General features: G+C 36.2%; 1 long non-coding RNA gene across 1 annotated transcript in view; it reads left to right on the plus strand.

The window, feature by feature from the left end:
• Positions 1-11,800: 11,800 nt before the first annotated feature.
• Positions 11,801-25,760, plus strand: part of LOC138702001 (uncharacterized) — a 29,571-nt gene continuing 15,611 nt past the window's right edge. The window contains exons 1-2 of the long non-coding RNA XR_011332764.1: positions 11,801-12,038; positions 24,073-24,184. This is a non-coding gene — a long non-coding RNA (uncharacterized lncRNA). The remainder of the gene's footprint in view (positions 12,039-24,072; positions 24,185-25,760) is intronic.

Consider the following 25,760-nt stretch of genomic DNA (forward strand, 5'->3'; position numbering starts at 1 on the left):
TAGTAGACTGTGATACTAGTCTCAATTCTTCTTATGTAATGTTACGAAGACCAGTCTACGAATGTAATGTAATGCTCACTCATATAACAACTGATGTGCTTGCGAACCCTGATAACGAATAAATGTATTAGTAAATTACATATCCAGATAAATGTAGCCATGCTTCGTCAGTAGGAATACTCATCAGTTATCGATTCGCAATTCCACAGGATACGTTAGGCAGAAATGAAAAGGAATCTTCAAAATGGTGATCATGGAAGTGTTACGACAACTGGCGAGCTGAAATGCCCTAAGAATCTCCTGCAGAATTTATGTACAAAATTAGCCGTGTCGCGCGACCTCTCTGAATAATACCACAGTCTAGAGCAGAGGTCTCCAAAAAGCGTATCGTTATTCGTGCTCTCAATGCTGCCCGCCGAACACAGTGTGCTGTAAGGCTAGAGAAGGGGGAGAGACTCGTACCTCAACAGATGGGAGCGATCAGTGGGGGATCGCGGCAACGGTCTGCTTATGTTTACAAATAATATAAAAATAATAAGAAATATCATACGTTTGTATATTATTTTGAAATACTATGAAGCTGGAGCCCCGTCTGTTGCTATTGACACAAGCCATTGCAAATTCAACCTCTTCTGTTCTATGGTGCCTTTCATTGCCTGGAAAAGATCTTCTCCATTTGTATTTTGTAATTACATCTAGAAGACATTCAGACACAGTAAAATGTTCATTAACTCCTCGGATGAAAATGGCTAGGTGAGCTTTGTCATTTCTATCTCTGCTTTCGTCCAATGTAAGTGAGTAAGCTACAAACTGGTTAAATGTGGTTTCGACCTCAGATTCAATTTCATTTGCAATCTTTAAATTCCTTCTCTGAACTGTAATTGGAAACAATTTAATTTTCTTAAACTTTGACTTTGTTCTGGACACAGTATTTTAGTAACGTCCTGTATGCACTATTTTACAAACGATGCTTCTGTAAAGGGGTTCATTGATTTTCCAATATTCCACGCTAGAACATAGCTAGCAAGAAGCTTTTTCTGTTTAAGACTGAGGACACGTGTGTGATTTGTGTTTGCATTTTCTTGTTTTATATTGATCAAAATACTTGTGGGCCTACGCATTTCACCCAAAATTAAACGAAAAACATATGCTTGTCATGTGGAACTCAGTGCAAACGTATTGTAATATACTGATTATTATTATGTATAGCCAACAGTTATACAGATACCCCAAAATAAAAATTATTTTCACATGTCCAGCACACCTGTAATTGTATGATATTCTTTGTGAAGAGTCGAGTATTGTCGTCGGATTTTGAATTTTAACACACTCTTAAGAATTTTCAAACACATTAAGCATTTCACATTCTCCCCACTAACACAAAAGATTTCTCTTCCTATTCATCCTTGAATGTACTACATGCACGATTAGAAGACATTGTGAAACGGTGGAACACGCCGACCAACACAATGATAATGGCAGTCCGCCACTGTTCTTCGTTTGCGCATAAACATTGAGTACAGTACAGGTGGGGATGGGTGAGGCGGAGCGCGCTCATTACGTACTGGCTTCGGTTCCGTTCAGGGGCTTACTCGCGAGTAGGCTTTTGGAGACGTCTGGTCTAGTATATACAGTCACGAAGCTCAATACGTAGTAAATATGCATCCATAGATAGTTGCTAACCACTAGGATCGCTAATATCGTCTCATTACAGACAATGCGAAATAGTACCGGCACAGTCTATTGTTTCTAGCACCCTCACAACTCAAGCTTCGTGACTGTATATACTAGACTGTGGTAATACCTCGGAATCGAGAGCAACTAGAGACCTGTGCGACCACTCGTTTGATTTGTGATGACAAGTTAAAGAGGTAATAGATTCGTACGATACACTTTGAGCGAACCATAGTGAAAAAAATTTTGTGAGCAGGATCAATTTCGGAATGTCTCTCCATACAGAAATTAATAAATATTGAATGTCCTTCATTAATTATTTCTCTTACAATAGAGATAGACACATGTGCTCCATATTTTGTAAATCGAAACAAAAATAAAACATTCGATCAAAACAACTGTAGCTTTATTTTCGAAACTGGGCGATGAACAAAAATCTGAAAGTTAGAATTTATAAAACAGTTATATTACCGGTTGTTCTGTATGGCTGTGAAACTTGGACTCTCACTTTGAGAGAGGAACAGAGATTGAGGGTTTTTGAGAATAAGGTTCTTAGGAAAATATTTGGGGCTAAAAGGGATGAAATTACAGGAGAATGGAGAAAGTTACACAACGCAGAGCTGCACGCATTATATCCTTCACCTGACATAATTAGGAACATTAAATGCAGACGTTTGAGATGGGCAGGGCATGTAGCAAGTAAGGACGAATCCAGAAATGCATATAGAATGTTAGTTGGGAGGCCAGAGGGGAAAGACCTTTGGGGAGGCCGAGACGTAGATGGGAAGATAATATTAAAATAGATTTGAGGGAGTTGGGATATGATGATAGAGACTGGATTAATCTTGCTCAGGATAGGGACCAATGGCGGGCTTATGTGAGGGCGGCAATGAACCTCCGGGTTCCTTAAAAGCCAGTAAGTAAGTACTGAGCGATGAACTCTTCGTGTAGTTGCTTGATTACAATTGAAGGGTCCACTGCAAGAATGATGGATGTCACTTTCTTGTCGAAAATGAACCAAGACTGTCAATGCATAGCTTAAGACATATGGAATGTACATAGAAAGTTATATGGCATTAACACTGATAGTCATTGCCCAGTAATGATCGGAAAATCACAGTTAAGCTTTGAGCGCTAAGCATTTCAAAATTTCAATTGCTTCTCCTGCAAAATGTATTTAAATGACATCCATCATTCTTGCAGTGGACTCTTCAATTGGTTTAAACTGATAATCCAGGGAGACATTGTGACAAGATATCGTGTTAAGTTGACTTATTTGTTTGAGAGAGAATTTGCTATGATCTTGTTCATTGAAATGGAAATCTAAAACTTGTTTTATTTATTTCTGACTAATTACTATGGTTCTGATAAAGCAGCAGTATCAGAATGGCTGTATTGGATAGAGCCTTGACTTGCTTCAGGCTAGGTAAACACTACCTCCTTCCACTTGCTAAAACTCTACCTGCTGAGAAATAGCGCTCCCCACTCCTACTAAAACATCAGTGAATGGACAGTACAGCCGATAGGAACTGAATACACGTCGTCACTACTGTCGGCTGGGGGACACGCGTCAACTAGTTAATGTTTCTAAACAAAACGCACGGACCAAGGATGCCTTAGTACTGAACATCATTAATGTCGGCAAGATTCGAAGCCATAATTATAAGTTTTCGACGCAGAATATACTACGTCTTTTCCTCGCATAGAGTTTGGCCACTCGTCGAAAAAGTTCGGCGCGCTCGTACACGTAGCGTAGGAAAATGACGTCATTGGGTGTGGTTACACAGGTTACAGTGGTTCATTGCCTAACTACTAAGAAAAGTCGACTTGGTTGGCGAGTTGGTATAGTGCTGGCCTTCTATGCCCAAGGTTGCGGGTTCGATCCCGGGTAAGATCGATGGCATTTAAGTGTGATGAAATGCGACAGGCTCATGTCAGTAGATTTACTGGCATGTAAAAGAACTCCTGCGTGACAAAATTCCGGCACATCCGGCGACGCTGATATAACCTCTGCAGTTGCGAGCATCGTTAAATAAAAAATAACAATACTAAGAATATTGGCATTCAGTTATGGCTCATAGTGTTTTTACAGTAAGCATTTGAATTTTTGGCATTGTTTTCTTTCACCACGGCTCATGCATGTAGGCTTACATGTTGTACAGTGTTAGAAAAAAGTTTTGTAGCACAGATACATTATAAGTCCCAGAAAGTGAACATTGCGCATGATCAGAACACAACGAAACAAAATTAATTTTATTACCTCAACTAGTCGTTCTCTTATGAACCAGGTCGCTCGTTCTCTGATCATGCGCACTGCCACTGACTTATAAAGACAGAACTATGATGGAAGTGAGCAGTGCGGAAAGGAATGAACCAGAGTTATGGAAAGTGGTAATGAATGAAATGAGGAAAAGAATTGCTACACTGTACTATTAAATGAGAAGTAAGGCTTGGTGTGAGGGAATAGGACAGATAAATAAGATTAATGTTTCGAAATCTAGTACACAGCGAAGGGGAATAATGTTAATACAGTGATGAAATGGTGAAAAGAGGGCTAACAATGTCAAGCAAGAGCAGTGGAAGAACTGATTGGTATAACAGTCTGCATGAGGGTGAAGTAAAATGGGGAAAAGAGAGCTAACAATATCAAGCAAGAGCAGTGGAAGAACTGATTGGAATAACAGTCTGCAAGAGGGTGAAGTAAAATGGGGAAAAGAGAGCTAACAATGTCAAGCAAGAGCAGTGGAAGAAGTGACTGGTATAACAGTCTGCATGAGAGTGAAGTAAAATGGGAAAAAGATAGCTAACAATGTCAAGCAAGAGCAATGGAAGAACTGATTGGTATAACAGTCTATATGAGGGTGAAGTAAAATGAGGAAAAGAGAGCTAACAATGTCAAGCAAGAGCAGTGAAAGAACTGATTGGTATAACAGTCTGCATGAGGGTGAAGTAAAATGGGGAAAAGAGAGCTAACAATGTCAAGCAAGAGCAGTGAAAGAAGTGACTGGTATCACAGTCTGCAAGTGAGTGAAGTGAAATGGGGAAAAAAAGCTAACAATGTCAAGCAAGAGCAGTGGAAGAACTGACTGGTATAACAGTCTGCATGAGGGTGAAGTAAAATGGAGAAGAGAGAGCTAACAATGTCAAGCAAGAGCATTGGAAGAACTGATTGGTATAACAGTCTACATGAGGGTGAAGTAAAATGGGGAAAAGAGAGCTAACAATGTCAAGCAAGAGCAGTGAAACAACTGATTGGTATAACAGTCTGCATGAGGGTGAAGTAAAATGGGGAAAAGAGAGCTAACAATGTCAAGCAAGAGCAGTGAAAGAAGTGACTGGTATAACAGTCTGTATGTGAGTGAAGTAAAATGGGGAAAAGAGAGCTAACAATGTCAAGCAAGAGCAGTGGAAGAACTGATTGGTATAACAGTCTGCATGAGGGTGAAGTAAAATGGGGAAGAGAGAGCTAACATGTCAAGCAAGAGCAGTGGAAGAACTGATTGGTATAACAGTCTGCATGAGGGTGAAGTAAAATGTGGAAAAGAGAGCTAACAATGTCAAGCAAGAGCAGTGGAAGAACTGATTGGTATAACAGTCTGCATGAGGATGAAGTAAAATGGGAAAAAGAGAGTTAACAATGTCAAGCAAGAGCAGTGAAAGAACTGATTGGTATAACAGTCTGCATGAGGGTGAAGTAAAATGGGGAAGAGAGAGCTAACAATGTCAAGCAAGAGCAGTGAAAGAACTGATTGGTATAACAGTCTGCATGAGGGTGAAGTAAAATGGGGAAGAGAGAGCTAACAATGTCAAGCAAGAGCAGTGGAAGAACTGATTGGTATAACAGTCTGCATGAGGGTGAAGTAAAATGGGGAAAAGAGAGCTAACAATGTCAAGCAAGAGCAGTGAAAGAACTGATTGGTATAACAGTTTGCATGAGGGTGAAGTAAAATGGGGAAAAGAGAACTAACAATGTCAAGCAAGAGCAGTGAAAGAACTGATTGGTATAACAGTCTGCATGAGGGTGAAGTAAAATGGGAAAAAGAGAGCTAACAATGTCAAGCAAGAGCAGTAAAAGAACTGATTGGTATAACAGTCTGCATGAGGGTGAAGTAAAATGGGGAAGAGAGAGCTAACAATGTCAAGCAAGAGCAGTGGAAGAACTGATTGGTATAACAGTCTGCATGAGGGTGAAGTAAAATGGGGTAAAGAGAGCTAACAATGTCAAGCAAGAGCAGTGGAAGAACTGATTAGTATAACAGTCTACATGAGAGTGAAGTAAAATGTGACAAATAAACGATTGCGACTTGAATTATGCACGAGGAAATTTAGTTGATATTTGAGAACAAAAGTGGAATGAGATCTGTAGGGTAGAGGAAATTAATTATTTCAGTAAAAGCAACAGAAAACTGGTGAAGTAGATTAAGGGGGGAAAAAGTAATGAAATGGCAAAAAATGTAATCGTGAGTTACGGTGATTCCTAATACAGGAACGTGAAGGGACACAATGAAATTATAGAAGCTGTTTGACTAATAAATATAAATATATATATTATTCCGTATCATATATCATATCATATCATATCATATCATATCATATCATATCATATCATATCATATCATATCATATCATATCATATCATATCATATCATATCATATCAGATCATACCATATATCATATCATATATCATATCATATATCATATCATATCATATCATATCATATCATATCATATCATATCATATCATATCATATCATATCATATCTATCATATCATGTCATGTCATATTATCATATCATATATATCATACCATACCATATATCATATCATATCATATCATATCATATCATATCATATCATATCATATCATATCATATCATATATCATATCATATCATATATCATATCATATCATATATCATATCATATCATATCATATATCATATCATATCATATATCATATCATATCATATCATATCATATCATATCATATCATATCATATCATATCATATCATATCATATATCATATCATATCATATCATATCATATATCATATCATATCATATATCATATCATATCATATCATATCATATCATATCATATCATAACATATCATATACCATATAATTTATTATCTCATATATCATATCGTATATAATATAATATAATATAATATAATATAATATAATATAATATAATATAATATAATATAATATAATATAATATAATATAATATAATATAATATAATATCATATCATATCATACATCAAGCATCACGCCAGATATATCACATCATATATGAGGGGTTCACAACCAGACTGGACCAAGTCCATCTGGAATAGTTATGAGATATTGAGTCTTAAAGTTCCTGGCTCACGCTTAGCAACCTTCACCTTCCATAGGAAATGCTGCCCTCTGTGGTGTAACAAATGAGTTATGGACTTTGTTTGTTATGGCAATGAATAAATCTAAGTTTTCTTCATCCGAGATTGTATTAATCCACAAACTGGTCACTGGTGGACTTGGTCCACTCTGGTTGTGAGCCCCTCATATATCATATCACATCACATATATCATATGACATTATGTATATCATATCACATCATACACAGGGTGTTTCCGGGCTAGTGTTACAAACTTTCAGGGATGATGACGAAGGACACATGTATCAATTTGAAATAAGGAACCCTGGTCCGGAAATGACCGAGTCGAAAGTTATACTGGGGACAGAACATCTAGAAGCTTGGAGACGGTTACTTTTACTGTCCGGCCACCCCCTCCTCCCGCACTAGCAGGTATACGGTACCATTAAGCTGCAAAACATGTTCTGAACAGACGTTATTGTATTGTAAGAGCGCAGCTGAGTCAGTGAAAGTAGATGTTCAACGTTTTCAGTTTGTAGTGCAACGAACAATTCTGCTGTGTGTGGGTTCTTCTGCAGTGACGTCACTGAAGCCTCTAGTTGTTCTGTCCCCGGTATACAAGCAAAAATAGTTCTGTGGAAATGAAAAAATTTTATTCCTCTGTACACCTTATTTATTTGTATTTGTCCGTACATATTACACGTACTGTATTCATCTGACGTTTTTTACGTTACCTTCTTACAGTATTCCATTCAGTGCGCTGTCTGAGGTGTGGGGGACAGGAAACTACACTAAAGCAATGCAGATAGTGTAAAGTGTAACAGACATGGTCGGTCCTGATATGCACGCCTGTAGACAGCAGTGTATGTGTACAAGTTGCAGTGTTCAGCCGATCAGTCCTAGTGAAATGGAGGAGTACACGAGAGAGGAATATCAGACCTGATTTTCGAATACGTATGAGCTAATGGGAACAGCAGACAAGCTCACAGATTGTATCGGGCAAGTACCCACGTAGGAGACATCCGGCTCATACAGTTTTTCCACGACTGTTCCAAAAGTTAAGGGAAGGAGAGCACGTGGTGCCAAATTACAATTCCATTTCCACACAACTATTTTTGCTTATAACTTTCGACTCAGTCATTTCTGGACCAGAGTTCCTTATCACATATTGATACATGTGCCCTTCGCCATTATCCCTGAAAGTTTGTAACACCACCTCGGAAACACCCTGTATATCATATCACATCATATATCAGATCATATATGAGGGGCCTAGTATCAAAACATATCCCATCCACTTTTCTATATTTTAAGAAAAATGAGAAAAACGTGCAGATATTTTGATAAAAGATGTACGTGACATTGTGTTCTGGGGTGTCTTATTGTGTTTCTTACTTACTTACAAATGGCATTTAAGGAACCCGAAGGTTCATTGCCTCCCTCACATAAGCCCGCCATCGGTCCCTATCCTGTGCAACATTAATCCAGTCTCTATCATCATATCCCACCTCCCTCAAATCCATTTTAATATTATCTTCCCATCTACGTCTCGGCCTCCCTAAAGGTCTTTTTCCCTCCGGTCTCCCAACTAACACTCTATATGCATTTCTGGATTCGCCCATACGTGCTACATACCCTGCCCATCACAAAAGCCTGGATTTAATGTTCCTAATTATGTCAGGTGAAGATTACAATGCGTGCAATTCTGCGTTGTGTAACTTTCTCCATTCTCCTGTAACTTCATCCCGATTAGCCCCAAATATTTTCCTAAGCACCTTATTCTCAAACACCTTTAGCCTATGCTCCTCTCTCAGAGTGAGAGTCCAAGTTTCACAACCATAAAGAACAACTGGTAATATAACTGTTTCATAAATTCTAACTTTCAGATTTTTTGACAGCAGACTGGATGATAAGAGCTTCTCAACCGAATAATAACACGTATTTCCCATATTTATTCTGCGTTTAATTTCCTCCCGAGTGTCATTTATATTTGTTACTGTTGCTCCAAGATATTTGAATTTTTCCACCTCTTCGAAGGATAAATCTCCAATTTTTATATTTCCATTTCGTACAATATTCTGGTCACGAGACATAATCATATACTTAGTCTTTTCGGAATTTACTTCCAAACCGATCGCTTTACTTGCTTCCAGTAAAATTTCCGTATTTTCCCTAATCGTTTGTGTATTTTCTCCTAACATATTCACGTCATCCGCATAGACAAGAAGCTGATGTAACCCGTTCAATTCCAAACCCTGCCTGTTATCCTGAATTTTCCTAATGGCATATTCTAAAGCGAACTTAAAAAGTAAAGGTGATAGTGCATCTCCCTGCTTTAGCCCGCAGTGAATTGGAAAAGCATAAGATAGAAACTGACCTATACGGTCTCTGCTGTATGTTTCACTGAGACACATTTTAATTAATCGAAATAGTTTCTTGGGAATACCAAATTCAATAAGAATATCATATAATACTTCCCTCTTAACCGAGTCATATGCCTTTTTGAAATCTATGAATAACTGATGTACTGTACCCTTATACTCCCATTTTTTCTCCATTATCTGTCGAATACAAAAAATCTGATCAATAGTCGATCTATTACGCCGAAAACCGCACTGATGATCCCCAATAATTTCATCTACGTACGGAGTTAATCTTCTCAAAAGAATATTGGATAAAATTTTGTACGACGTCAACAAAAGTGATATTCCTCGAAAGTTACCACAGTTGGTTTTGTCCCCCTTTTAAAAATAGGTACAATTATTGACTCCTTTCATTGTTCTGGTACAATTTCCTTTTCCCAAATAGCAAGTACAAGTTTATAAATTTCGCTATATAATGCACTTCCACCCTCTTGTATTAATTCTGCTGGAATTTGATCGATACCTGGAGACTTGTACTTTTTCAGATTTTCTATCGCAATTTCGACTTCTGAAAGCGTGGGTTCAGGTATAAATGGCTCAGCAGTTTTTATTTCAATTTCGTCCCGATCATTTCTATTTGGCCTATGTACATTTAGTAGTTGCGCAAAATAGTTTTTCCATCTGTTTAGGATTGATGGAGAGTCTGCAAGCAAGTCACCATACTCATCCTTGATCACGTTTACCCTTGGCTGGTATCCGTTCTTAAATTCCTTTATACCGTTATATAAATCTCGAATGTTTTTATTCGTACTATTTGTTTCTGCCTCATTCAGTTTTTCCTTCAAGTAACCTCTCTTTTTATTCCTAAGTGTACGACTTGCTTCCCTTCTTTCATTGAAATAATTATCTCTCTTCTCCTCAACTGGATCCTGTAAGAATTTAAATTTTTCCTGTTTCCTTCTTTTTAATACCATGCAACAATCTTCATCAAACCACGGTTTCTTTTTCTTAGTTTCATAATAACCTATGCTCTGCTCAGCTGCAATTTTGTTACTATCTCTGATATTTTCCCACAAGCTATTAACATCTAATTCTTTCTCAACTTCGTCGGAACTTTCTAAAGTGGCAAACCTATTCGAAATTTCGACCTGATAATTTTGCTTAGCTTCCTCGTCCTTTAATTTAAAAATATTGAATTTAATAATATTAACTTGTTGCTCTACTCGCTTGGCTACCGATAATCTTTCTCTTAATTCTCCAATCACCAAATAATGGTCAGAATTACAGTCTGCACCCCTGAAAGTTCGAATATCTACTATACTAGTATGTCTCCGTTTATCTATCAAGATGTGATCTATATGGTTGTGTGTCAATCCAACTGGAGAAGTCCAAGTATATTTATGTATATCCTTATGGGGGAATGTTGTACTTTTGACAATTAAATTGTTCGATGTGGCAAAGTTGACTAATCTAACTCCATTGTCACAACTAGTTGCGTGTAGGCTCTCTTTTCCAATAGTTGGTCTAAAAATATCCTTCCGTCCTACTTTAGCGTTGAAATCCCCCAATAAAATTTGCATGTGATATCTAGGTAACTAATCAAAAGTATGTTTCAATTCCTCAGAGAAGGTATCCTTTATATGGTCGTCTTTCTCTTCTGTAGGGGCGTGAGCATTTATAACTATGATGTCGCACCATCTACCCTTAAGTACTAAATATGATAACCTGTCACTGATAAATTCGACCTTTTTTACTGCTGATTTTATTCTTTTATGAACAAAGAATCCTGTTCCTAATTGGTGATTATCGTTTCCTTCCCCATAATACAACAAGTAATCTCCTATTTGTGATATACCATTCCCATCTAACCTAACCTCTTGTACTCCCACGAAGTCTATTCTATATCTAGCTGGTTCTTTTGCTACTAATGTTACCCCTCCTGTTCTATAAAGACTAGTTACGTTCCAAGTGCCAAATCAAAAAACCTTATTCCTTTGCTGTGGTCGTGCCAGAGAATCAGTCCTATTCCGAGGCTTATTGTTGGGATTCGTAACAAGCTGTTTTTTACCGTGATGGGTTGTTAGCCCTTCGTCCAACCCCCAAGCTGGAGGACCACCCCTTATCGGCTGTCCACGACTGCTTATTCAATATATTCGCAGCTACCCTCCATATCTGGAGGCCGTCTCCTCTATCCGCAACCCGAGGACGCGCCATGCCGTGGTGATAGAGACCCACAATACATGGGCTTTATTGTGTTTTCAGGTTATGTTAATCATTGTATGAATAAGGAAAATGTAATTTCTGTGACAGTTACGTAACGCCTTCTCAAGGATAAGTAAAACGCCATTGATAATCTACACATTTATATAGTCTGGCAGTTCAGACTGTTTGGAGACTTCTAAATAATTGGAAGCAGAAGATTGACCAGGTCGTTAGCAGACATGTTTGGCTCAGTCTGTGCTGTGATATTGATAGTGCACTTACTGTCTGCATCTGCATATATGGTTTGCTGTAGAGACACGTGTTTCAAGCAGTGTGAAGGAAAGACGACCTTTTGTCCTATGGGAGAAGAGTGCAAAAGCATTGCTACTTGTAGTGATTATGAAAACGTCAAATGTATGGGAGAGTGTGTGGATTTGGTACGTACTTCTAATTTTCAAATTAGATCTCTCTGTGTTTATTGATTAATTCTTGGTATATTTATTCATTACTATTCTTTTCACAATATCGGTTCATTTCACCTATTATTTAAATAACATTAATTAAATCCATGTTATAATATACACAGTGTATTAAAAGAACACTCAATTTTTTGAGGGGTGATAGTATTCACAAGAAACAGTCTAGTAAGTATGTAAATATCTCTCGAGATATGAGTACTTGTTCATCAACACTGTAGGACAGTCATGTCAATTGATTCCCATAGGAGCAAGCGCGCGCTTTAGAGCTCAGGAGAGCCTGAGCTCTTTACAGCGGAAAAGGAAAGAGACAGACGAAAGAGGTACTATATGCCGCTTGGTCGAGATATATTCAGGGATGGTCAGTGCTGATTCAATAGATAAAGGGAAGAGAACTTATTAAAACCGTATCCATGTTAATTTTTAGATTTGTCTGAGAAGTGTAAGTGCATTATAAGAATGTAGGTTTTAATTTTAATGCTCATTTTTCACAAGTTTGTTTTTCTATTCAAAAGAAATATTTTCTCAATTTTTTTCATAGAAAAGTAAATTTTTCAGATATAGGCCTGTTTATTTAGTAGCCTTACAGGTACTGAAATAATGTTTTCGTAAATATAATGTACCTAAATACGTATTACTGTTGATAGTTTATTGAAAATTTTGAAAATATTGAGATGGAAAGTGTTTGTAAGGAAATTAATTGACAAAGCAACTATTGTTACATCATAAACAGAAGATATGTGCTCATGTGTTGCAAAAATGTCTTCTCTAGTGTTAATATTATATTATATAATTCCATTGCCGCTGGAATTTAAATTTAGTTTCTATTTTATTTTACTTATTTATTATTATTATTATTATTATTATTATTATTATTATTATTATTATTCTATATTTCTCTTATAATAATATTGTATTATATAATTTCTGTAACTGTAATTTTAATTTTATTTCCTATTCTGTTTTATTTTATATTCCCTTATAGGCCTATTAATATTATATCTGAACTGCGACCGAACACGAGCGCTGCTCATTCGGTCTCAAATTTTGTTAATACTACTGTATCTCCTTTTTTATATAGATTGTATTATTTTATTTCTATTTTTCTTGTTTGTTTGTAATTATATTATTTATTCTGTACATTTAAATTTAAATTTAAATAAATAAATAAATAAATAAAATATTCTGATGATAGGAAGTTGCGCACCAATATCACCTCAAAAGCATAATGCGATAAGAGATTTGTTATGGAATATTAGTTGCACTTAAAACATATACAGCACCTAGGTAACTTTGCTTTGTACTGTAATATTATTTTGATTAGTTTATTGATTACTTTTGTAAGGCTAAAGATACCATCAAATTCAATTCCAACTTATGATGTCATACTCAATCTCTCTCTCTCTCTCTCTCTCTCTCTCTCTCTTTTTGGGGATATAACTTTCTTTATGAATGATGTGTTTCATCCATTTAGTACAGTATAGTCGTACTACTATGGAATTTAAGTGAATATTCCTTCTTAACTCTTTATTATGTTAAGATTTAAAACACAACTGGAATATTAAGAAATTGATGTTAGTACCTTTGGTTTACAGACAATATAGATAATATCAAACAGAAAGAAGCCATATAAAAATAACGACATAAAATTTCAAGTTCCGTTTGACGTTTGTGCACTACTGTTTTCTTAATCCAACAGGCTGCTTATTCATATACACAACCCTTCCTCTTGCCATACTTAGCGCTTGATGCCCGCGCACGACGTCAAGGTCAGAAAAATGCGCTTGCTTTGATACCACTGCTGTAGGAGATGTTCAATGTGATTTCTATGAAAAGAAGCATTGACCATGCTTAGGGGTGCTAGTATTAATTAAAAAGGAAGAAAAGCCTAATAAAATGCGTCCTATAATTAAATTTTGTACGAAACATGGACTTTGAATTTGGTAGTGTAAGAAAAGTGTGTCTTATAATATTAGCTTTTCACTCGTATCTTATTGAATATATGAGGGGCATAATATCAAAATGGGTCATGTTAGTAAAAGTTAAAATTAAAATAAAGTCTAAAAACTGTATCTTTTATCACATCATGTTTAGGTTTGTGGTTTCTTTTTCTATCACTTGCTAAGATAGCATTAACCTTATATCGCACTGAAATTTAAATTATGTTCTCAAAATGTAGCTTTGAGAGAGGAATTAAATTTAACTTGACCCACTTTGTTACATTCACTTTGACATGACCCATTTTGAATCGTACAACTGGAAAATAGACTCTCCACGGCAATGTAATTATGCATTAATTTGTAAAATTTCTGTGGTCTTATTTTTCAAATAATTATGATCATGCCATCTATAATTACAATTGTAATATTATCTAAAGAAACAAAAAACACAATTGTTATCTTTTCGTAAAAATCATAATCATCATCTTTAATTACAATTGTAATATTATTTAAAGAAACAGAAAAGAGAATTGTTACTTTTTCATAAAAATAATGATGATGATCATCAAAATTGATCAATGAAAACTATTATCATCACTATTCATTAATAATAACTTCTAACCATTGCAAGTAATTTTTATGATGATTTTCATTACAAGTTAAGATTATTATCAATATCATTATTGATGCTCATTGACACGTCTTCTAACAATCAATACCATATTTTAGAAAAAAATAGTGTTACAAGGGAAACTGAAAAAATTGAAATAAAGAATGGTGTGGTAACTGAATAAAACAAGATTTAAAAATGAGTGCAGGAATCAACATCCAAACAGAAACATGTATTAAGACCATCAACATCTTCTGGATGTTCAGTGCCGGAATCTGGAGAACATTTCTCACTGATTTGTTTGTAGATTTCCAAATGTTCATTTTCTTTCCATGAGTGACCAAAATGTTTCTGTAAGAGCCTATCCACATCTCTAACTTTCAAGGGATTGATTTTTACTACTGATGTGGATAATGAAGGTCCTGATGACGCCCTACTGAAACTTTTCCCCCGCTTACATAGTCCACTTGATGATGGTTGGTTGCTTTGGAAATGAAAACAAGATTCTGCTTGAAATTGAATTGTATTTCTTTTTCTAGTGAAAAACATTCCTTTTACTTCAGATATTTTAAATGGAAGTGAATTTGTCGGTTTCACTACATCTCTAGAAAAACTCTTCCAGTCATGTATAGGACAGTCACTGCCCGGGTGTAGAACAGTTGCGTGGTTACTGATGATCGTCTTATACTCTTCTGGGTACACAATCACTTCCTCTTTACGAACAGACTTTTCAATGTTTCCGAATACTCTATCGCAAGGGAGAAAGCTGTGGCCGACAACAGGGAATAAGAGTTCTACAGATTTGACTTGTGGAGGAGCTTCATGTTGCAACCACCAGCAGACCATGGAAAGCATTATTGAGTTCTTATTTTGAGCTCCATATCCATCGGAGACGGGGCGAATTTGTTCTATTGATGTGAGATCAGTGGACTGCAATTTGTGATGAATGACTGGTGCAATTTCTTTGCTTCCTTTGGGTGCTTCATGTCCAAGCGATGTATATGCAGATATATTGCGTGGTGATAATCTGTAGTCCTGGCGTTGCTCTACAACAGTTTCATTAAACATATAATATTGCCTAGTATAGTAAGTTGCTTTACCTGGAAGACGAGGGAGTACGAAATTTTGTTGACAGTAAAAAATTAATGTTACCAGATTTGACGAAGTTTCTTTCATTGTTTCATAGAAACTCTTAGCACGCAGCAAATGAACACGTTGGGCTGTCATAGCTTTCAGTCGTGCTTCTTGATTTTTTGCACTGTTGTTCCTTATGATTTCTTTATTTTGGAGGCAGGTTGAACAAACATCAGTTTTTGGAACACCAAAAGAAAGGTTAAATTGCTTTGTGAATATGGAGTGGAAGAATCCAAGCTTTACTGTCTGTACATTTTCTGTAGGTGCGAAATTTTTGTTGTAGAGATTCCAACATCTTCTAATAGACTTCAATTCTATGGGTAGGTACAATTTTTTTGAACTTTGACGTGAATAATGTGCTTCTCTGCAAGGTAACCTCTCAATGAAGACTTTGACAGATTCGCGGCAAAGTCCATATTTAGTTGCCTTCCGATCTCCCCCATATTTTTCTTTCCTGCATGCTCCTGTGTCATGATAAATCTTAAGCAAACGGCCCAACCTTCCTCTGTTGACATTGGGGAGAACTGACATAAACAGTGTTTTACACACTTGCACCGTTTTCTTGCTTTTTGTTCTTACAAAAAATGAGGCAAAGTATGTTTCTTTCTTTCTTTGGTAGCAGTGGACTGTGTGCTAACATGACTTAAGACGAATTCATCCTGTGCTTTATACTCCGAACGCTTTAAAAATAATTTTCCAAAGAAGGATGCATCCTCTGGAGTTACCTTGTTGCATTCCAATTTTTGCTGCCTGTGACTGCAAGCAGGTGGTATTGTGGCTGGTTTCCTCAAACTCGAGTATTTATTAAAAAAAATACAATCACTTCTTGAAATCATCTATTTCTTTGAACATAACTTTCTCAAATTTTAGTACTGTTTGTTAAAAGTAATATCCGGAAATACCACGTACTATAATACTGCACAGAGAAGCGACTGCACATGAGTATGTTCCTAATAATATTGAAGGGTTTCATAATTTACCAGATTTCTGGACACTATAGCAAAACACTGCCCACTGCGCAATTGACAAGACCCATTCTGTTTCACGTACTATCATAATACCTAGTGTCTTAACGTATAAGATGGCCCATTTCGATCCATGTAAAAGTAAAGATGACATGTTCCATTCTGAATCATTCATAAGCAAAAAGATGACCCATTTTGATCTGTATGCTTGACTTCACAGCTCTGTACTTCAGTGACGTGACCCATTACGAATCAGAAATTTTAAGGACAGAAAGCAATCAGTTTCTATATAGAAGACACATCACTAACACATTTAAAAAAATGACTTGACCCATTTTGATACTGAGGCCCTCATATAGTATCATACCGGAAATCCAGTAAACAAAAGGGTAACGAGATGTGCAATCATTATTGATCGTTACAGTGAACAATATACAAGAAACAAGCAAAGAGCTCACATTAGAAGAAATATTGCTCTTACAATACCACTTTCAAAGCCCTTGTTTTGTATCAAATTTAATTTTAGGACCCATGTTTATTAGATGTTTTTTTTCTTGTTTTGATGAAGACTATTATCTCTCAGAATAATGAATGTATTTTTCTTTAAATGGAAGTAATCATATTGAGCATCATCTGTGTTGATGAACAAGTACTCATGTCTCTGAAGATATTAATTGTAGGATCACTCATTATTAGATTTTGTTTCCTTCTTTTGATGAATACTGTGAAGGTCATTGCGATGTATAGTTGTGGCAAAAAAAAACCGGACCGACCCTTGTAGCAGATTTCAGAGTCACAGATTCAAATTTTGCTAGTCACAAAACACGTCCATCTTGAAAATTAATTGTAACAATGGCGTTTATTGTATTTGTTCGATTCTTCCGTCTTTTATTTCCTTCAGTGCCTCAAACTTACAGACGAAAAAACTTTGAGAGTTTTATTTTCATCTGGCATCAATATTACATTTCTATCTCTATTCGGCAAAGATAACTGCGTGTTTTTACATTAAGTAGCAGTACATACCTCTGGCTTCACTATCCATATTGAAATTACCACAGTTTGACACAATACACAGCACAGGATTCTTTTGTATCAGCTACAAGGGTCGGTCCGGTTTTTTTGCCACTACTGTACATTGCTTTCAATGTTGTAAGAAAAATAAAGACGGTGTATTGTTTGATTTCTTTCTTTTAAACATACACAGAGAAAGCCACCGGCGTAGCTCTGTCGACTAAGGCGTTTGCCTACCGATCCGGAGTTGCTCTCGGGCGCAGGTTCGATTCCCGCTTGGGCTGATTACCTGGTTGGATTTTTTCCGAGGTTTTTCCAAATCGTAAGGCAAATGTCAGGCAATCTATGGCGAATCCTCGGCCTCATCTCGCCAAATATCATCTCACTATCACCAATCTCATCGATGCTAAATAATCTTGTAGTTGATATAGTGTCGTTAAATAACCATGTAAAAAAATGCACACAGAGAATGTGGTAGTAGTATTTTACTTCAACCAACTGGAAATAATATTGCTCTCCTTTTCATTTTTATTAAAGTAGGTAACCGGTACGCTTACATTAAAGAAAGTAAATTTCTACACTGTCTTTAAATCAAATTGATGCGGTATATGGAAAAAGGGCACGTAATCCGATATGGCATTCTGAGAAAATAGTAATATACGTTACAAAAGTGGTATGTTGACGTTTTCATGGTCAAGGAAAAGATTGAAAAGCGAAACGTAGTTGAGCTTTCTTAATTTCCGAGAACATGAAAATAAACATACCGCTCGTGTATCGTACATTATTTTGTGCGAAGATCGTTTATTACATACCTGAAAGACGAATTTCTAATTAGTTGCAATGAAATCTCCATGTTGGTTTCTGTTTAATGACGGCAACTTCGGAAAACCAAAATATCTTTCTTCAACATTGTTGCTATAAAATGTTTTCTGTGTTTACTATACTCCAGCAGGCCGTGATATACGTCTGTCTTTTTTTCCCCCAGTCTATAAATGCGAACTTAAAACAAACGGTAAGGCTATGTAATGATTTATTTTTCATTTTAATATTTTAACAATATTATTTATATAACATATTGCAGTAATAACATCCGCATCTGGAATCTTGTTGATTTTTTCACGTCTTCCTTAATGTTACTTGTATCAGGAATGCAATAAGTTTCGTGGAGTAGTAGACTTTACTTAATTTTTGCAAATATTTAAAAACAATAATTAACATTGCAATTTAGGTGAAATTGCAGTGGTAAGTTTCCAATTTATAATTATTACTATGTTAAACGTCTCTAAAAATGATATGTTAAAAACCTAAAGCAGTGAAATGAATGTCGCGCTTAAGCGGTAGGAAGAGGGAAATTGTTATGTGTGTTACGTTGGGAATACTGAATGTGGTATTTCACACTTACCGCGTATTGGTTCTGTGCGGAAAACAAGCAAATACGCACGATCTCGCACAAATACTTTTAAAGTTTGCAATCCGTTATATTTATTGTTCTAATGTTTATATCGTCGTATCTTTTACAAAAAAAGTACTGTTTTATTTATCCTCATCAAAAATATTGCGAATGTTTATAATATTAATATCAGAATGTTATATTGAAAGTAAGTAAACTACAATGGTGTATGTGCCCTTTTTTCCAAAGAACATAATTATCATCATTTAAAAAGCAGTTTTTCAAGAACAATTATAATTTATTAAGCTCAGTAATACTGGTAAAAGTGAATTTAATCTTCATGAAACATCTTTACTATCCAATTTTCTTCGTCTTCTGTTAGGAAAGCCATCTGATTCTTTGTACGGTTGGTCACGTTCATAATCATGGGTGGGTAACTCGTGCTCTCTAACTATGAACACAACCGCAGTCAGGGGGAACGAACTCTGTTCTAGCTCTATTATCTGTATGCGGTTCTTGCAAGACTAAGTTCTCTCGAGTCTGCAGTAAGCGGCGGCTCGTTATGAGTGAAACACAGTAAAATCCGATCAGATCGTTTCTATTTTTTTTTTTTTGACGACTGGGAATAAAAGTACCGTAAATGATGTCATTAATTTTAAGGGCTTATTCGTTGAGATTATTTGAAACAAAAAGTTAAATACAATTATGCTCGTTTGTGCTTCCTTTTCGAGAAAAATTTGTTTTAAATAAAACAGTTCATAGCGTATTTTGGGAAAGTTATTGAATTAATTCTCAATAAGTTCAGTCACTTTAAGAGAGCAGTGTCTTATGATAATTAATTAGGCCTACTGAAAGAATTTTAGTTTTGTTCTTTAAATGTGCAGAAATTTGAAAAAGCTGAAGAAGATAAACAGCAAAAAAAGATAGGCTTTCCCTCAGATGGAAGCCATCTAATGCTCGGCGTATATGTGGAGGAAGCTAGTTGACGAAAGAATCTGGACAATCCAAAAAAAAAAAAAAAAAGACCTATTCAGCGTATTCCGAATCTCACCGGTCCGGTGGCATCAATGACGTCACCTTGCAACGAAATAAGAAACAAAACTGCTGGAAGGATCGATGGCTGTCATGGCGACTGTACAAGTTGTTGTCTGTGCTGCGCTAGCAAAATTTTGCGAAATTTTCGTTCTGCCATCTCATTCAAAGAAAAGATAGCATAAACAATTTATTTCTTGAACCGGTAGTAATAACGGGTCCGTTGACATGTTCGTTCATAAGCCATTAACATATTGTTTTTACGTTGTGCTCATTACAAACAATACAGCAGAACTAAAGCAGAACACACCGCCATGACACAACAGTGCACGATGTCATTCGTCTGCTAATTCCCGCCCTATACAATAACCAATCAGATTCACTGATGGCGGCTGATGGAGGCCGCCACCACCTCTGCAAGTTGATGGCACCGGTGCGACACCGGTGGAGCATCAATGACGTCATCGGTGGAATTCGGAACACCGTGATGCCATCGGATTGCTCACCGTGAGATTCGGAATACGCTCATTGTGCCACGTATATGGGTATTACCACAGTCACGAAGCTTGAGTTGTGAGGGTGCTAGAAACAATAGACTGTGCAGGTACTATTTCGAATTTTTTTTTTTACCTTGGGGGATTAATTGAAGTGAATTTTTATGGCAGGCAGAGTAACTATCTCATGCCCCCATGTTTTAAATTGCTTCCAGTGCACTTCATTAGAACCAGGTACCCAGCTTCGAAGCCGTTAGCCCTGTGAACTTACAGTATAATTATTTTCCCCTATTATCATAATACAGGTTTATTATCTAAGAAATTAGCAAGTTCTTTGTGATAGTAGAAGAGAAAGAGTGGGGGGGAGGGAAGTGGTCCGTGGCCCGTTTCTTTTAGGGCTCATCCCGACATTTGTCTTATTACTCAAGGGAAACCACGGAGAAACCTTGAGCGGAATGAGGTGTCGTGCTGACGACAAGGCAATTGGCTACAATGGGGTCATGAATATGTTGTGGTGGGAGGTTGTTATTTAATCATTTGAAGTACTCAAACATTAAAATACATATTAATTAGTTACAAAGAATTCAAAGCATCTATGCAGCCAATAACGTGATGACCCTGGAACAGAGAAATAACATTATTAGTGCATTAATTGACATGTATGTCTTAGGAGTCAAATGGTTGTTTAGAGTTCAAGTTGGTATTCGTCTAGTACGTTGTCGTTGCAAGCTAGAGGGTGGAGTACACTCTTAGGTCTTTTATGTTTATCTAATGCAGGATTGTAATTTCCTAGTGAAGAAATTAGTGGGTTTGTGCTGCTGTACGACTTGGTGTACGTGCAGAAGGCTTGATTTGAAATATATTCTTGAATGGTCGAAATTTCTAGTTCTTCATGAATCAATCTAACAGGAGTTACTCTAGGAAGTCCTGTGATGAATCTTAAAATTTTGTTTTGGAAAACTTGTAATTTTTTACGGACTGTAATAGGTGCATGTCCCCAAGCAGGGCAAGCATATAGTATTACTGACCTAATTAATGTTTTATACAAAGTTAGAGCTGTATGTATGTTTAGATGTCTGCTTTTATTTAATATTGGATAAAGCTCCACCATTCTAGCATTGGCTAGTCTGAGTTTTTGTAGTATATGTTCAGAAAAAGTGAGCCGTCTGTCTAGTGTTACTCCGAGATATTTAACTAGGGTTTTCCACTCGATTTGTGATCCATTTATAGCTAACTTCGAGTGATTTATACCCGGTCTATTGAATTTATTTCTTCTGCTAAATAAGATGGCTTGTGTTTTAGATATATTTAATTTGATTCTCCATCTGAGGAGCCATGGTTCAATGTCACGCAGGTGACCTTGTAGCCTGGTAATGGCGACAGTTGGCTTCCACGATGCCGTGAGAAATGCCGAATCGTTAGCGTATAGTGCTAAAATAGTATTATTGTATGTATATCGAATTGTATGTAATAAGGCGATATTAGCGATCCTAGTGGTTAACAACTATCTATGGATGCATATTTGCTACGTATTGAGCTTCGTGACTGTATATACTAGACTGTGGTATTACTACGATAACAGTGCTACAGAACTTTGGTTTCAGTGTGTTGGAAAATGCCAAAAATTGTTTCACGAGGCATGGGTGAAAAATGGCACCGATGAAAAATTCACACGTGACCAACGTATTATATAATACAGTATTAAGGTATATTTTAGGAGCAAAATTTGTGTTGTAAATGTTTGGTTTTAAAGTGTTTCCTATGTTTGTCATGCAATATTGAAATGTCTCCCATTATGGGAGATGTCGACACTTCGGCATCCAGTTGTATTTCCTTTAAACACAGAGAAATTATATGATCACATTGCCACCAGATATGTGAAATGTACGGAAGACATATCCAGACATTTTAGAAGAAGAGATTAGAATAGGAATTGCATAAATTGTTCCCAAACTTAACATGTTTTCTTTGCGTGTCGAGATGTCCCTAAACGACCCTATTATGTATGTATTTATTCACACTGCAAATGGGTATATACCCGGTGGCAGTGGTAACTAATTACACTCAATAATGACAATTAATAAAAACAATAATAATAAATAATAATGTTAACTAATAATAATAATAATAATAATAATAATAATAGTAATAATAATAATAATAATAGTAATAATAATAATAATAGTAATAATAATAATAATAATAATAATAATAATAATAATAATGAGCATCCTGGATTGAATGAAGCACGATCACTTAAAATAACATTTAAAGTAAATCTAATTTCTATCTTAACACTAAGTTCGAACTAAGACCCACGAGTGTGATAGGCCGTTCATACCTGCACAAGTAGGCCTACCTTTCGGCACTACACTTATTCCGCTGTCAACTCACTCACTGCACTGATTCTATCCTGATTTCACTAACACTTCAAAACCATTTCACTGTTCAGCTACTTTGTACAGCCACTATGAACTATAGAACTTCACTGACACAAACGCACTTCACTTACACAGTAGACTTCACTGACACTACACACTTCACACTTCACTGACAAAACACACTTCCTCGCTGATACAACACTTCAAATAATAAAATATCAATTACACCCTTTAAATAGTGTGTATAATATACTACCGTCTATTAGTAAAGCCCTTAAGCCTATTTTAAATACATTTTTGGTTATTGGTAAAGCCTTTAGTAAGTCTGCAGGTAAAGCATTCCAATCCCTGATAGTACGATTGAGAAAAGAAAACTTTCCAGTATCCGTCCTCTGTCTTCTTTCCCTCAATTTATATGAGTGGTCGTTCCTTGAAGAATAATTTGGCGGCTGCAACCTATTTTTTATTTCTCTCCAGACAGGCTCATCTATTTGTGTTTTGAACATTGCGCGTAATCGAATTCGCGTTCTTCTGTCCGTGAGTGTCCCATTTAATGGTGAATTATTACGACAACACTTGAGAGCCCGTTTTGAATCTTTTCCAGAGCCTTAATATGTTCTAATCTGTAAGGATCCCAACATGCAGCACCATATTGCATTACTGGACGAACTAGTGATTTATATGCAATCTCTTTGGATTTATCAGAGCCTTTTCTTAGTACCCTCATCACAAAGAGTAACGCTCTCCATGCCTTTTCCGCTGTGTCAGTAACGTGTTTCCCCCAGCCGAGATTGCTGCTAAATGTTATTCCTTATTATTATTATTATTATTATTATTATTATTATTATTATTATTATTATTATTATTATTATTATGCTCGCAAATTAATGATGCAGCCTCATATGTCCCTTCAATTTTCGTTTTATTTAGTCCATGATCACAGTCGATGTTCAGTTCTTCATTATAGACAGGAGCTTGACATTTTTACTCTTTTTTCTTAAGAGTCCCCGTTATCTTTTTACTCTTACTTCCTTGCAGACTCTCGTGAAAATCTACAGGATATTCCATGTCCTCTGCTTCCATTACTACTAAGAAGACACTATGGTTACTGTCGTCGAATCGAGTTGCAAGTGACTGTTAAATGTTCCAGGTTGGTGGAAGAAATGTGTATGAATTCACATTCAATTGTTGATATTTAAACTGAATAAATGAATGAATTGAAGCATTTGAAATTGCATTATAATATCCAGAGAAATTATAATGGACATATTGCGTTTTGTTAAAACTTAAAAGAGGAAGATATTAAGTTTCGTCCAAATCCTATTCGTAGGTTAAGGCCTAAAAATGAAAGGCTTTTGTTGAGTTTTGTCGTGTTCCGTTTACATCACCTTAAAGATCTCATTTCAAAGTGTCTAAAACCGATAGATACCGAATTTCGCAAAAATTTGAGATGTTGCATTTTGTCAAAACGGTCCTCATTTACTGCTGATATAAACAGGAGTTCTCAAACTTTTTGAAACAGGAACGCTGCTCACATGTCACACATTTCTACCCAAAATAAAAAAAGAAGAATTATGTGGTAGAACTATTTTTTAAATAAAATATTCATTTCAAAAGAAAATAGTCATTTACAATACCAGCTTACACTGTTTTAAGGTAAAAATAAACGAATTAATATGAAATAAATATATACACTTAGGCCTAATAAAAATTTCCATGTTACGTTTCACTGTACACTTAGCGGCAAAAAGAATGGGCCGGCCGACAATTTCTAAGTTCCAGAGACATACATTGCGCATGCTCGTCTCGTCAAAGCCGTAGTTCACTAGGTAACACATAATTAAACCATTTAAATTTGCTGTATTTTGTTTAAGAGTCTAAAATATGTAATAAAATCGAATGGCTGGTTGATTCTAGATACACCAGGGCCCTTGAAGACTGAAATAATAATAAAATTGATAAATACAAAATCAACCGGAGCGAATATGAACAGGAAAACCACGTATTATGCCGAACCGATATTAACGGTCACAGTAGCGTAAGTCGTTACGGCATTGGTCTGTTGAACAAATTGATAGTAATACCTCAAGGTTCGAATTTCCCCCCATCTTTTTTTATTACAAATTTGTCATCACATGTGTCTCGCAAAGCTATAATTATATGGCGATATCTCTTAGAATATGCCCAAACTCTAATAAATAATAAACCTCCCTCTCTCTTTCAAGCAATACTGCTATCTGTTAATACAATGGAAAACGATATCCAGAAGGAACACTTTTCTTCCAGCAGGATAATCATCCCATACACACCGCCAACCGGATTCAAAGATGGTTTACGAGGAGGCGTGATGTCGACCCAGTCGACTGGCCTCCAAATTCACCAGATATGAATCCGATTCAAAATTTGTGGGCTGCAGTCAAAAGGATCCTACGCTCTAATTGGGCAGAACAACCACCCTTTCGGACACTGAGGAATTGTGGGACAGAGTTCTAGATGCGTGGGAGGAGATGGCCAAGAATTTAGACCTGTTCCATAATCTTGTGGACTCCATGTCGCGCAGAATGAGGGCAGTTGTTGACGCAGGTAGTTTGTGGACGAGATACTAGTACCCACCACTGGCCTTGTTTTGTTTATATATTAAAAAATTGTTTGTTTTTGTTAATTTAATTATTTATTTGTGTTTGATATGCGTCCGGTTTTTTAGGATATGAAACAAGTATTTTTGT

Source organism: Periplaneta americana, chromosome 6, assembly GCF_040183065.1.
Source record: "Periplaneta americana isolate PAMFEO1 chromosome 6, P.americana_PAMFEO1_priV1, whole genome shotgun sequence".
Lineage (NCBI taxonomy): Eukaryota > Metazoa > Arthropoda > Insecta > Blattodea > Blattidae > Periplaneta > Periplaneta americana.